This window comes from Schistocerca serialis, chromosome 2 (genome assembly GCF_023864345.2).
Source record: "Schistocerca serialis cubense isolate TAMUIC-IGC-003099 chromosome 2, iqSchSeri2.2, whole genome shotgun sequence".
In the NCBI taxonomy this organism is placed as follows: domain Eukaryota; kingdom Metazoa; phylum Arthropoda; class Insecta; order Orthoptera; family Acrididae; genus Schistocerca; species Schistocerca serialis.
Window position 1 is genome coordinate 897,196,370 of NC_064639.1, and position 14,576 is coordinate 897,210,945.

A 14,576-nucleotide genomic window follows, 5' to 3' on the forward strand; every position below is an offset into this window, starting at 1 on the left:
TCATGGTCTTCTACTGCAACAGCGTCATGATCAACTCTTAGAAGTAGATAACAGAGGTTAAGTATCTGACCCCGACCGTAGAACTTTTTATGGGAAACCTATCTCATAAAATCCGTAGTAATACCCAGTTGGTTAGTGTTCACAGCACCAGGATTTCCGTGCATTCATGGTCTTCTACTGCAACTGCGTCATGATCAACACTTAGAAGTAGATAACAGAGGTTAAGTATCTGACCCTGACAGTAGAACTTTTTATTGGAAACCTATCTAGTAAAATCTGTAGTAATACCCAGTTGGTTAGTGTTCATAGCACCAGGACTTCCGTTTATTCATTGTCTTTTACTACAACAGTTTCAATATCAACTCTTAGAAGTAGATAACAAAGGTTAAGTTTCTAACCCCGACCGTAGAACAATTTATGGGAAACCTATCAAGTAAAATTCGTAGTAATACCCAGTTGGTTAGTGTTCACAGCACCAGGACTTCCGTTCATTCATGGTCTTCTACTGCAACAGCGTCATGATCAACTCATAGAAGTAGATAACATAGGTTAAGTATCTGACCCCAACCGTAGAACTTTTTATGGGAAACGTATCAAGTGAAATCCGTAGTAATACCCACTTGGTTAGTGTTCATAGCACCAGGACTTCCGTTTATTCATTGTCTTTTACTACAACAGTGTCAATATCAACTCTTAGGAGTAGATAACACAGGTTAAGTATCTGACCCCGACCGTAGAACGTTTTATGGGAAACCTATCAAGTAAAATCCATAGTAATACCCAGTTGGTTAGTGATCATAGCACCAATACTGCCGTTTATTCATTGTCTTCTACTGCAACAGCGGCAAGATAATCTTTTAGAAGTAGATAACACAGGTTAAGTACCTGACCCCAACCGTAGAACTTTTTATGGGAAACCTATCAAGTAAAATCCATAGTAATACCCTGTTGTTTAGTGTCCATAGCACCAGGACTTCCGTTTATTCATTGTCTTCTACTGCACCAGCGGCAACATCAACTCTTAGAAGTAGATAACACAGGTTAAGTACCGGACCCCGACCATAGAACTTTTTATGGGAAACCTATCAAGTAAAATCCGTAGTAATACCCAGTTGGTTAGTATTCATAGCACCAGGACTTCCGTTTATTCATTGTCTTCTACTGCAACAGCGTCAATATTAACTATTAAAGGTAGACAACACAGGTTAAGTATCTGTCGCCAACCGTAGTACTTTTTATGGGAGACCTATCAAGTAAAATCCGTAGTAATACCCAGTTGGTTAGTGTTCATAGCTTCAGGACTTCCGTTTATTCATTGTGTTTTACTGCAACAGCTTCAAGATCAACTATTAGAAGTAGATAACACAGGTTAAGTATCTGACCCCGACCGTAGAACATTTTGAGGGACACCTATCAAGTAAAATCCATAGTACTACCCAGTTGTTTAGTGTTCATAGCACCAGGACTTCCGTTTATTCATTGTCTTCTACTGCAACAGCGTCAAGATCATCTCTTAGAAGTAGATAACACAGGTTAAGTATCAGACCCCGAACGTAGAACTTTTTATGAGAAACCTATCAACTAAAATCCGTAGTAATACCTAGTTGGTTAGTGTTGACAGCACCAGGACTTCCGTTTATTCAATATCTTGTACTGCAACAGCGGCAAGATCAACTCCGAGAAGTAGATAACACAGGTTAAGTATCTGACGCCGACCGTAGAACTTTTTAAGGGAAACCTATCTAGTGAAATCCGTAGTAATATCCACTTGGTTAGTGTTCATAGCACCAGGACTTCCGTTTAATCATTGTCTTCTACTGCAACAGCGTCAAGATCAACTCTTAGAAGTAAATAACACAGGTTAAGTATCTGACCCTGACCGTGGAACTTTTTATGGGAAACCTGTCAAGTAAAATCCGTAGTAATACCCAGTTGGTTAGTGTTCATAGCACCAGGACTCCGTTTATTCACTGTCTTCTACTGCAACAGCGGCAAGATCAACTCTTAGAAGTAGATAAGGCACGTTAAAACCTGACCCCGACCGTAGAACTGTTTATGGGAAACCTATCAAGTAAAATCCGTAGTAATACCCAGTTGGTTATTGTTTATAGCGCTAGGACTTCCGTTTATTCATTGTCTTCCACTGCAACAATGGCAAGATCAACTCTTAGAAGTAGATATCACAGGTTAAGTATCTGACCCCGACCGTAGAACTTTTTATGGCAAACCTATCATGTAAAATCCGTAGTAATACCCAGTTGGTTAGTGTTCATTGACCCAGGAATTCCGTTTATTCATTGTCTTCTACTGCAACAGCGTCAAGATCAACTCTTAGAAGTAAATCACACAGGTTAAGTATCTGACCCTGACCGTAGAACTTTTTATGGGAAACCTATCTAGTAAAATCCGTAGTAATACCCAGTTGGTTAGTGTTCATAGCACCAGGACTTCCGTTTATTCACTGCCTTCTACTGCAACAGCGTCAAGACCAACTCTTACAAGTAGATAACACAGGTTAAGTATCTGACCCCGACCGTAGAACTGTTAATGGGAAACTTATAAAGTAAAACCCATAGCAATTCCCAGTTGGTTAGTGTTCATAGCACCAGGACTTCCATTTATTCATTGTCTTCTACGGCAACAGCGTCAAGATCAACTCTTAGAGGTAGATAACACAGGTTATGTATCTGACCCCGACTGTAGAACATTTTATAGGGAAACCTATCAAGTAAAATCTGTAGTAATACCCCGTTAGTTAGTGTCACAGCACCAGGACTTCCGTTCATTCATGGTCTTCTACTGCAACAGCGACATGATCAACTCTTAGAAGTAGATAACAGAGGTTAAGTATCTGACCCCGACCGTGGAACTTTTTACGGGAAACCTATCACGTAACATCCGTAGTAATACCCAGTTGGTTAGTGTTCACAGCACCAGGACTTCCGTTCATTTATGGTCTTCTACTGCAACCGCGTCATGATCAACACTTAGAAGTAGATAACAGAGGTTAAGTATCTGACCCTGACAGTAGAACTTTTTATGGAAAACCTATCAAGTAAAATCCGTAGTAATATCCAGTTGGTTAGTGTTCATAGCACCCAGACATCCGTTTATTCATTGTCTTCTACTGCAACAGCGTCAAGATCAACTCTTAGAACTAAATAACAAAGGTTAAGTATCTGACCCTGACCATAGAATTTTTTATGATAAACCTATCAATTTAAATCCGTAGTAATACCCAGTTGGTTAGTATTCATAGCACCAGGACTTCCGTTTATTCAGTGTCTTCTACAGCAACAGCGTCAATATTAACTATTAGAAGTAGACAACACAGGTTTAGTATCTGACCCTGACCGTAGAACTTTTTATGGGAAACCTATCAAGTAAAATCCGTAGTAATACCCAGTTGGTTAGTGTTCATAGCACCACGACTTCCGTTTATTCATTGTCTTCTACTGCAACAGCAGCAAGATCAATTCCTAGAAGTAGATGACGCAGGTTAAGTACTTGACCCCGAACGTAGAACTTTTATGGGAAACCTATCAAGTAAAATCCGTAGTTATACCCAGTTGGTTATTGTTTATAGCGTTAGGACTTCCGTTAATTCATTGTCTTCAACTGCATCAGTGGCAAGATCAACTCTTAGAAGTATATAACACAGGTTAAGTATCTGACCCCGACCGTAGAACTTTTTATGGGAAACCTATCAAGTAAAATCCGTAGTAATACCCAGATGGTTAGTGTTCATAGCATCAGGACTTCAGTTTATTCATTGTCTTCTACTGCAACAGCGTCAAGATCAACTCTTAAAAGTAGATAACACAGGTTAAGTATCTGACGCTGACCGTAGAACTTTTTATGGGAAACCTATCAAGTGAAATCCGTAGTAATACCCACTTGGTTAGTGTTCATAGCACCAGGACTTCCGTTTATTCGTTGTCTTCTATTGCAACAGCTTCAAGATCAACCCCTAGAAGTTGATAACTCAGGTTAAGTATGTGACTCCAACCGTAGAACTTTTTATCGGAAACCTATCAAGTAAAATCCGTAGCAATACCCAGTTGGTTAGTGTTCATAGCACCAGGACTTCCGTTTATTCACTGTCTTCTACTGCAACAGCGTCAAGACCAACTCTTACAAGTAGATAACACAGGTTAAGTATCAGACCCCGAACGTAGAACTCTTTATGAGAAACCTATCAACTAAAATCCGTAGTAATACCTAGTTGGTTAGTGTTGACAGCACCAGGACTTCCGTTTATTCATTATCTTGTACTGCAACAGCGGCAAGATCAACTCCGAGAAGTAGATAACACAGGTTAAGTATCTGACGGCGACCGTAGAACTTTTTAAGGGAAACCTAACTAGTGAAATCCGTAGTAGCATCCACTTGGTTAGTGTTCATAGCACCAGGACTTCCGTTTAATCATTGTCTTCTACTGCAACAGCGTCAAGATCAACTCTTAGAAGTAAATAACACAGGTTAAGTATCTGACCCTGACCGTGGAACTTTTTATGGGAAACCTGTCAAGTAAAATCCGTAGTAATACCCAGTTGGTTAGTGTTCATAGCACCAGGACTCCGTTTATTCACTGTCTTCTACTGCAACAGCGGCAAGATCAACTCTTAGAAGTAGATAAGGCACGTTAAAACCTGACCCCGACCGTAGAACTGTTTATGGGAAACCTATCAAGTAAAATCCGTAGTAATACCCAGTTGGTTATTGTTTATAGCGCTAGGACTTCCGTTTATTCATTGTCTTCCACTGCAACAATGGCAAGATCAACTCTTAGAAGTAGATATCACAGGTTAAGTATCTGACCCCGACCGTAGAACTTTTTATGGCAAACCTATCATGTAAAATCCGTAGTAATACCCAGTTGGTTAGTGTTCATTGACCCAGGAATTCCGTTTATTCATTGTCTTCTACTGCAACAGCGTCAAGATCAACTCTTAGAAGTAAATCACACAGGTTAAGTATCTGACCCTGACCGTAGAACTTTTTATGGGAAACCTATCAAGTAAAATCCGTAGTAATACCCAGTTGGTTAGTGTTCATAGCACCAGGACTTCCGTTTATTCATTGTCTCCTACTGCAACAGCGGCAAGATCAACTCCTAGAAGTAGATAACGCATGTTAAGTACTTGACCCCGACCGTAGAACTTTTTATGAGAAACCTATCAAGTAAAATCCGTAGTAATACCCAGTTGGTTAGTGTTCATAGCACCAGGACTTCCGTTTATTCACTGCCTTCTACTGCAACAGCGTCAAGACCAACTCTTACAAGTAGATAACACAGGTTAAGTATCTGACCCCGACCGTAGAACTGTTAATGGGAAACTTATAAAGTAAAACCCATAGCAATTCCCAGTTGGTTAGTGTTCATAGCACCAGGACTTCCATTTATTCATTGTCTTCTACTGCAACAGCGTCAAGATCAACTCTTAGAGGTAGATAACACAGGTTATGTATCTGACCCCAACTGTAGAACATTTTATAGGGAAACCTATCAAGTAAAATCTGTAGTAATACCCCGTTAGTTAGTGTCACAGCACCAGGACTTCCGTTCATTCATGGTCTTCTACTGCAACAGCGACATGATCAACTCTTAGAAGTAGATAACAGAGGTTAAGTATCTGACCCCGACCGTGGTACTTTTTACGGGAAACCTATCAAGTAAAATTCGTAGTAATACCCAGTTGGTTAGTGTTCACACCACCAGGACTTCCGTTTATTCATTGTCTTTTACAACAACAGTGTCAATATCAACTCTTGGAAGTAGATAACACAGGTTAAGTTTCTGACCCCGACCGTAAAACATTTTATGGGAAACCTATCAAGTAAAATCCGCAGTAATACCTAGTTGGTTAGTGTTCACAGCAACAGGACTTCCGTTCATTCATTGTCTTCTACTGCAACAGCGTCATGATCAACTCTTACAAGTAGATCACATAGGTTAAGTATCTGACCCCGACCGTATAACTTTTTATGGGAAACCTATCAAGTAAAACCCATAGCAATACCCAGTTGGTTAGTGTTCATAGCACAAGGACTTCCATTTATTCATTGTCTTCTACTGCAACAGCGTCAAGATCAACTCTTAGAAGTAGATAACACAGGTTAAGTATCTGAACCCGACTGTAGAACATTTTATAGGGAAACCTATCTAGTAAAATACGTAGTCATACCCCGTTAGTTAGTGTTCACAGCACCAGGACTTCCATTCATTCATGGTCTTCTACTGCAACAGCGTCTTGATCAACTCTTAGAAGTAGATAACAGAGGTTAAGTATCTGACCCCAACTGTAGAACTTTTTATGGGAAACCTATCAAGTAAAATCCGTAGTAATACCCAGTTGGTTAGTGTTCACAGCACCAGGACTTCCGTTCATTCATGGTCTTCTGCTGCAACAGCGTCATTATCAACTCTTAGAAGTAGATAACAGAGGTTAAGTATCTGACCCCGACCGTATAACTTTTTATGGGAAACCTATCAAGTAAAATCCGTAGTAATACCCAGTTGGTTAGTGTTCATAGCACCAGGACGTCCGTTTATTCATTGTCTTTTATTACAACAGTGTCAATATCAACTCTTAGAAGTAGATAACACAGGTTAAGTTTCTGACCCCGACCGTAGAACATTTTATGGGAAACCTATCAAGTAAAATCCGTAGTAATACCCAGTTGGTTAGTGTTCATAGCACCAGGACTTCCGTTTATTCATTGTCTTCTACTGCAACAGCGGCAAGATAATCTTTTAGAAGTAGATAACACAGGTTAAGTACCTGACCCCAACCGTAGAACTTTTTATGGTAAACCTATCAAGTAAAATCCGTAGTAATACCCAGTTGGTTAGTGTTCATAGCACCAGGACTTCCGTTCATTCATTGTCTTCTACTGCACCAGCGGCAACATCAACTCTTGGAAGTAGATAACACAGGTTAAGTACCTGACACCGACCATAGAACTTTTTATGGGAAACCTATCAATTAAAATCCGTAGTAATACGCAGTTGGTTAGTATTCATAGCACCAGGACTTCCGTTTATTCATTATCTTCTACTGCAATAGCGTCAATATTAACTATTAGAAAAAGACAACACAGGTTAAGTATCTGTCCTCAACCGTAGAACTTTTTATGGGAGACTTATCAAGTAAAATCGGTAGTAATACCCAGTTGGTTAGTGTTCATAGCACCAGGACCTCCGTTTATTCATTGTCTTCTACTGCAACAGCCTCAAGATCAACTCTTAGAAGTAGATAACACAGGTTAAGCATTTGACCCTGACCGTAGAACATTTTATGGGAAACCTATCAAGTAAAATCCGTAGTAATACCCTGTTGGTTAGTGTTCATAGCTTCAGGACTTCCGTTTATTCATTGTGTTTTACTGCAACAGCTTCAAGATCAACTATTAGAAGTAGGTAACACAGGTTAAGTATCTGACCCCGACCGTAGAACATTTTGAGGGAAACCTATCAAGTAAAATCCGTAGTAATACCAAGTTGGTTAGTGTTCATAGCACCAGGACTTCCGTTTATTCATTGTCTTCTACTGCAACAGCGTCAAGATCAACTCTTAGAAGTAGATAACACAGGTTAAGTATCAGACCCCGACCGTAGACCTTTTTATGGGAAACCTATCAAGTAAAATCCGTAGTAATACCTAGTTGGTTAGTGTTCACTGCACCAGGACTTCCGTTTACTCATTGTCTTGTACTGCAACAGCGGCAAGATCAACTCTGAGAAGTAGATAACACAGGTTAAGTATCTGACGCCGACCGTTGAACTTTTTACGGGAAACCTATCAAGTAAAATCCGTAGTAATACCTAGTTGGTTAGTGTTCATAGAACCAGGACTTCCGTTTATTCATTGTCTTGTACTGCAACAGCGGCAAGATCAACTCTGAGAAGTAGATAACACAGGTTAAGTATCTGACCCCGACCGTAGAACTTTTTATGGGAAACGTATCACGTAAAATCCGTAGTAATACCCAGTTGGTTAGTGTTCAAAGCACCAGGAATTCCGTTTATTCATTGTCTTCTACTGCAACAGCGTCAAGATCAACTCTTAGAAGTAGATAACACTGGTGAAGTACCTGACCCTGACCATAGAACTTTTTATGGGAAACCTATCAAGTGAAATCCGTAGTAATACCCACTTGGTTAGTCTTCATAGCACCAGGACTTCCGTTTATTCATTGTCTTCTACTGCAACAGCGTCCAGATCAACTCTTAGAAGTAAATAACACAGGTTAAGTATCTGACCCTGACCGTAGAACCTTTTATGGGAAACCTGTCAAGTAAAATCCGTAGTAATACCCAGTTAATTAGTGTTCATAGCACCAGGATTTTCGTTTATTCATTGTCTTCTACTGCAACAGCGGCAAGATCAACTCTTAGAAGTAGATAACACAGGTTAAGTATCTGACCCCGACCGTAGAACTTTTTATGGGAAACCTATCATGTAAAATCCGTAGTAATACCCAGTTGGTTTGTGTTCATTGACCAAGGAATTCCGTTTATTCATTGTCTTCTACTGCAACAGCGTCAAGATCAACTCTTAGAAGTAAATAACACAGGTTAAGTATCTGACCCTGACCGTAGAACTTTTTATGGGAAACCTATCAAGTAAAATCCGTAGTAATACCCAGTTGGTTAGTGTTCATAGCACCAGGACTTCCGATTATTCATTGTCTTCTACTGCAACAGCGGCAAGATCAACTCCTAGAAGTAGATAACACAGGTTAAGTACTTGACCCCGACCGTAGAACTTTTTATGGAAAACCTATCAAGTAAAATCCGTAGTAATACCTAGATGGTCAGTGTTCATAGCACCAGAACTTCCGTTTATTCGTTGTCTTCTACTGCAACAGCGTCAAGATCAACCCCTAGAAGCTGATAACTCAGGTTAAGTTTCTGACCCCGACCGTAGAACTTTTTATGGGAAACCTATAAAGTAAAACCCATAGCAATACCCAGTTGGTTAGTGTCCATAGCACCCGGACTTCCATTTATTCATTGTCTTCTACTGCAACAGCGTCAAGATCAACTCTTAGAAGTAGATAACACACGTTAAGTATCTGACCCCGACTGTCGAACATTTTATAGGGAAACCTATCAAGTAAAATCTGTAGTAATACCCCGTTAGTTGGTGTTCACAGCACCAGGACTTCCGTTCATTCATGGTCTTCTACTGCAACAGCGTCATGATCAACTCTTAGAAGTAGATAACAGAGGTTAAGTATCTGACCCCGACCGTAGAACTTCTTATGGGAAACCTATCAAGTAAAATCCGTAGTAATACCCAGTTGGTTAGTGTTCATAGCACCAGGACTTCCGTTTATTCATTGTCTTTTACAACAACAGTGTCAATATCAACTCTTAGAAGTAGATAACACAGGTTAAGTTTCTGACCCCGACCGTAGAACATTTTATGGGAAACCTATCAAGTAAAATCCGTAGTAATACCCAGTTGGTTAGTGTTCATAGCACCAGGACTTCCGTTTATTCATTGTCTTCTACTGCAACAGCGTCAAGATCAACTATTAGAAGGAGATAACACAGGTTAAGTATCTGACCCCGACCGTAGAATATATTGTGGGAAACCTATCAAGTAAAATCCGTATTAATACCCAGTTGGTTAGTGTTCATAGCACCAGGACTTCCGTTTATTCATTGTCTTCTACTGCAACAGTGTCAAGATCTACTCTTAGAAGTAGATAACACAGGTTAAGTATCTTACCCCGACCGTAGAACTTTTTATGGGAAACCAATCAAGTAAAATCCGTAGTAATACCTAGTTGGTTAGTGTTCATAGCACCAGGACTTCAGTTTATTCATTGTTTTGTACTGCAACAGCGGCAAGATCGACTCTGAGAAGTAGATAACACAGGTTAAGTATCTGACGCCGACCGTAGGACTTTTTATGGGAAACCTATCAAGTAAAATCCGTAGTAATACCTAGTTGGTTAGTGTTCATCGCACCAGGACTTCCGTTTTTTCATTGTCTTGTACCGCAACAGCGGCAAGATCAACTCTGAGAAGTAGATAACACAGGTTAAGTATCTGACCCCGACCGTAGAACTTTTTATGGGAAACCTATCAAGTAAAATCCGCAGTAATACCCAGTTGGTTAGTGGTCATAGCACCAGGACTTCCGTTTATTCATTGTCTTCTACTGCAACAGCGTCAAGATCAACTCTTAGAAGTAGATAACACAGGTTAAGTATCTGACCCTGACTGTAGATCTTTTTATGGGAAACCTATCAAGTGAAATCCGTAGTAATACCCACTTGGTTAGTGTTCATAGCACCAGAACTTCCGCTTATTCATTGTCTTCTACTGCAACAGCGTCAATATCAACTCGTAGAAGTAGATAACACAGGTAAAGTATCTGACCCCAACCATAGAACTTTTTATGGGAAACCTATCAAGTAAAATCCGTAGTAATACCCAGTTGGTTATTGTTTATAGCGCTAGGACTTCCGTTTATTCATTGTCTTCCACTGCAACAGTGGCAAGATCAACTCTTAGAAGTAGATATCACAGGTTAAGTATCTGACCCCGACCGTAGAACTTTTTATGGCAAACCTATCATGTAAAATCCGTAGTAATACCCAGTTGGTTAGTGTTCCTTGACCCAGGAATTCCTTTTATTCATTGTCTTCTACTGCAACAGCGTCAAGATCAACTCTTAGAAGTAAATAACACAGGTTAAGTATCTGACCCTGACCGTAGAACTTTTTATGGGAAACCTATCAAGTAAAATCCGTAGTAATACCCAGTTGGTTAGTGTTCATAGCACCAGGACTTCCGTTTATTCATTGTCTTCTACTGCAACAGCGTCAAGATCAACTCTTAGAAGTGGATAACACAGGTTAAGTATCTGACCCCAACCATAGAACTTTTTATGGGAAACCTATCAAGTAAAATCCGTAGTAATACCCAGTTGGTTAGTGTTCATAGCACCAGGACATCCGTTTATTCATTGTCTTCTACTGCAACAGCGTCAAGATCAACTATTAGAAGTAGATAACACAGTTTAAGTATCTGACTCCAACCGTAGAACTTTTTATGGGAAACCTCTCAAGTAAAATCCGTTGTAATACCCAGTTGGTTAGTGTTCATAGCACCAGGACTTCCGTTTATTCATTGTCTTCTACTGCAACAACGTCAAGATCAACTCTTAGAAGTAGATAACACGGGTTAAGTATCTGACCCCGACTGTACAACATTTTATGGGAAACCTATCAAGTAAAATCCGTAGTAATACCCAGTTGGTTAGTGTTCATATCACCAGGACTTCCGTTTATTCATTGTCTTCAACTGCAACAGCGGCAAGATCAACTCTTAAAAGTAGATAACACAGCTTAAGTATCTGATCCCGACCGTAGATCTTTTTAAGGGAAACCTATCATTTAAAATCCGTAGTAATTCCCAGTTGGTTAGTGTTCATAGCTTCAGGACTTCCGTTTATTCACTGTCTTCTACTGCAACAGCGTCAAGATCAACTCTTAGAAGTACATAACAGAGGTAAAGTATCTGACCCTGACCGTAGAACGTTTTATGGGAAACCTGTCAAGTGAAAGCCGTAGTAATACCCAGTTGGTTAGTGTATATAGCACCAGAACTTCCGTTTATTCATTGTCTTCTACTGCAACAGCGTCAAGGTCAACTCTTAGAAGTAGATAACACAGGTTAAGTATCTGACCCTGACCGTAGAACTTTTTATGGGAAACCTATCAAGTACAGTCCGTAGTAATGAAGATACAAGACAGGAAATGGCACCACATGAAAAAGCGAAGCGAGGCGAAGAAGCACGTTTGAACATTAACCCTGCAGATGTAGTGAATGGTATTTTACATATTGACGACGAAACACAAAAAAATCATTACCTTTAACAACTAATAACGCCTTAATGCCTTAAGTGCTCTTAACGATTTAAGTGTCAGCAGATAGCGCTTGAATAGCACTGTCGGATAAGAGTTTCAGAATTTCTATTATATCAATACAATTTAATAGAATCGGAATGTTGTTTTGCAGGGTTAAGAGCACATCTTAGTGCAAAATAAATTGCAAAGCAGTAAAAGTAGCTGAAGTTCTTGATAATAAAGTACAATAACTTTCAGTAGTATTTTAATTCTCATTATGTTTCGTATCTCAAATAATGCTAATGTTGTTATCTCGCTGATTAAGACGTAAATATCTCAATAACCAATGTCCTCAACAAAAAAACTAATGTTACGAAGGTAAGCTGGTGATATTCTAGCCCTAGTTCGCGTATAATACGACAGCGATAAGTTAATATAGTTTTTATTCGTTATACACTCCTGGAAATGGAAAAAAGAACACATTGACACCGGTGTGTCAGACCCACCATACTTGCTCCGGACACTGCGAGAGGGCTGTACAAGCAATGATCACACGCACGGCACAGCGGACACACCAGGAACCGCGGTGTTGGCCGTCGAATGGCGCTAGCTGCGCAGCATTTGTGCACCGCCGCCGTCAGTGTCAGCCAGTTTGCCGTGGCATACGGAGCTCCATCGCAGTTTTTAACACTGGTAGCATGCCACGACAGCGTGGACGTGAACCGTATGTGCAGTTGACGGACTTTGAGCGAGGGCGTATAGTGGGCATGCGGGAGGCCGGGTGGACGTACCGCCGAATTGCTCAACACGTGGGGCGTGAGGTCTCCACAGTACATCGATGTTGTCGCCAGTGGCCGGCGGAAGGTGCACGTGCCCGTCGACCTGGGACCGGACCGCAGCGACGCACGGATGCACGCCAAGACCGTAGGATCCTACGCAGTGCTGTAGGGGACCGCACCGCCACTTCCCAGCAAATTAGGGACACTGTTGCTCCTGGGGTATCGGCGAGGACCATTCGCAACCGTCTCCATGAAGCTGGGCTACGGTCCCGCACACCGTTAGACCGTCTTCCGCTCACGCCCCAACATCGTGCAGCCCGCCTCCAGTGGTGTCGCGACAGGCGTGAATGGAGGGACGAATGGAGACGTGTCGTCTTCAGCGATGAGAGTCGCTTCTGCCTTGGTGCCAATGATGGTCGTACGCGTGTTTGGCGCCGTGCAGGTGAGCGCCACAATCAGGACTGCACACGACTGAGGCACACAGGGCCAACACCCGGCATCATGGTGTGGGGAGCGATCTCCTACACTGGCCGTACACCACTGGTGATCGTCGAGGGGACACTGAATAGTGCACGGTACATCCAAACCGTTATCGAACCCATCGTTCTACCATTCCTAGACCGGCAAGGGAACTTGCTGTTCCAACAGGACAATGCACGTCCGCATGTATCCCGTGCCACCCAACGTGCTCTAGAAGGTGTAAGTCAACTACCCTGGCCAGCAAGATCTCCGGATCTGTCCCCCATTGAGCATGTTTGGGACTGGATGAAGCGTCGTCTCACGCGGTCTGCACGTCCAGCACGAACGCTGGTCCAACTGAGGCGCCAGGTGGAAATGGCATGGCAAGCCGTTCCACAGGACTACATCCAGCATCTCTACGATCGTCTCCATGGGAGAACAGCAGCCTGCATTGCTGCGAAAGGTGGATATACACTGTACTAGTGTCGACATTGTGCATGCTCTGTTGCCTGTGTCTATGTGCCTGTGGTTCTGTCAGTGTGATCATGTGATGTATCTGACCCCAGGAATGTGTTAATAAAGTTTCCCCTTCCTGGGAGAATGAATTCACGGTGTTCTTATTTCAATTTCCAGGAGTGTATGTTTCACGAGTAATACGTGAAAGAAATTACGATGGATTTTCTGATACAAAGGATTGAATACAGTAAGCAGGTTGAAATAATGTAGATTACAGTAGCTGTGTGGAGATGAAGATATTTGTTCATGATAGACTTCCGTGGACAGGTGCATCAAACCAGTCTTCTCACTGAAGACCACAAAAACAATAACAACAACAACAAATTTGTTTTTCAGAAACGTTTTTCTTACTGATGCCAGACTGCATTTTATGTTCCTTGTACTTCAGCTATCGTCAGTTGTTTTGCTGTCCTAGTAGCAAAATGATCCTTTACTGTCTCATTTGTTCATCGAATTCCTTCAGCATCCGCTAATTTAATTCGTCTGTACGCCATTAATCTTGATTTATTTTTCTTGAACTTCATGTCATAATTTCTTTTCAATACATCATACATTCGGTTCAACTGATCATTCAAGCCAAAATGCCCTCTCCGACAGAACTGACATTTACTAGGAAATCTCAACATATTTGTTTCTTCCCGATGAACTTTAGTTCCCTTTCCAAATTTCTGCTTAGTTTCCTTCACTTCTTGCTCTTTGTGCGAACTGAATAACTCAAGAGATAGTCTATAACCGGGCTTTATTTCCTGACGCCTCCTTCGACCTTAGTAACAGCAGTTTGGTTTCTTGTTCCCGTACAGCAAGACAGCGGCTGTTTTAAGTTACCTTCTTCTCGGCGGACGTCCGAGTTTTATCCGGAATCACTCTCAGTTCTGCGCCACGTGAACCGACCGCAGCCGTAGTTATTGAGTTTTCATCTTTGCCTCATTATTTATTTATCCGATATGTTTT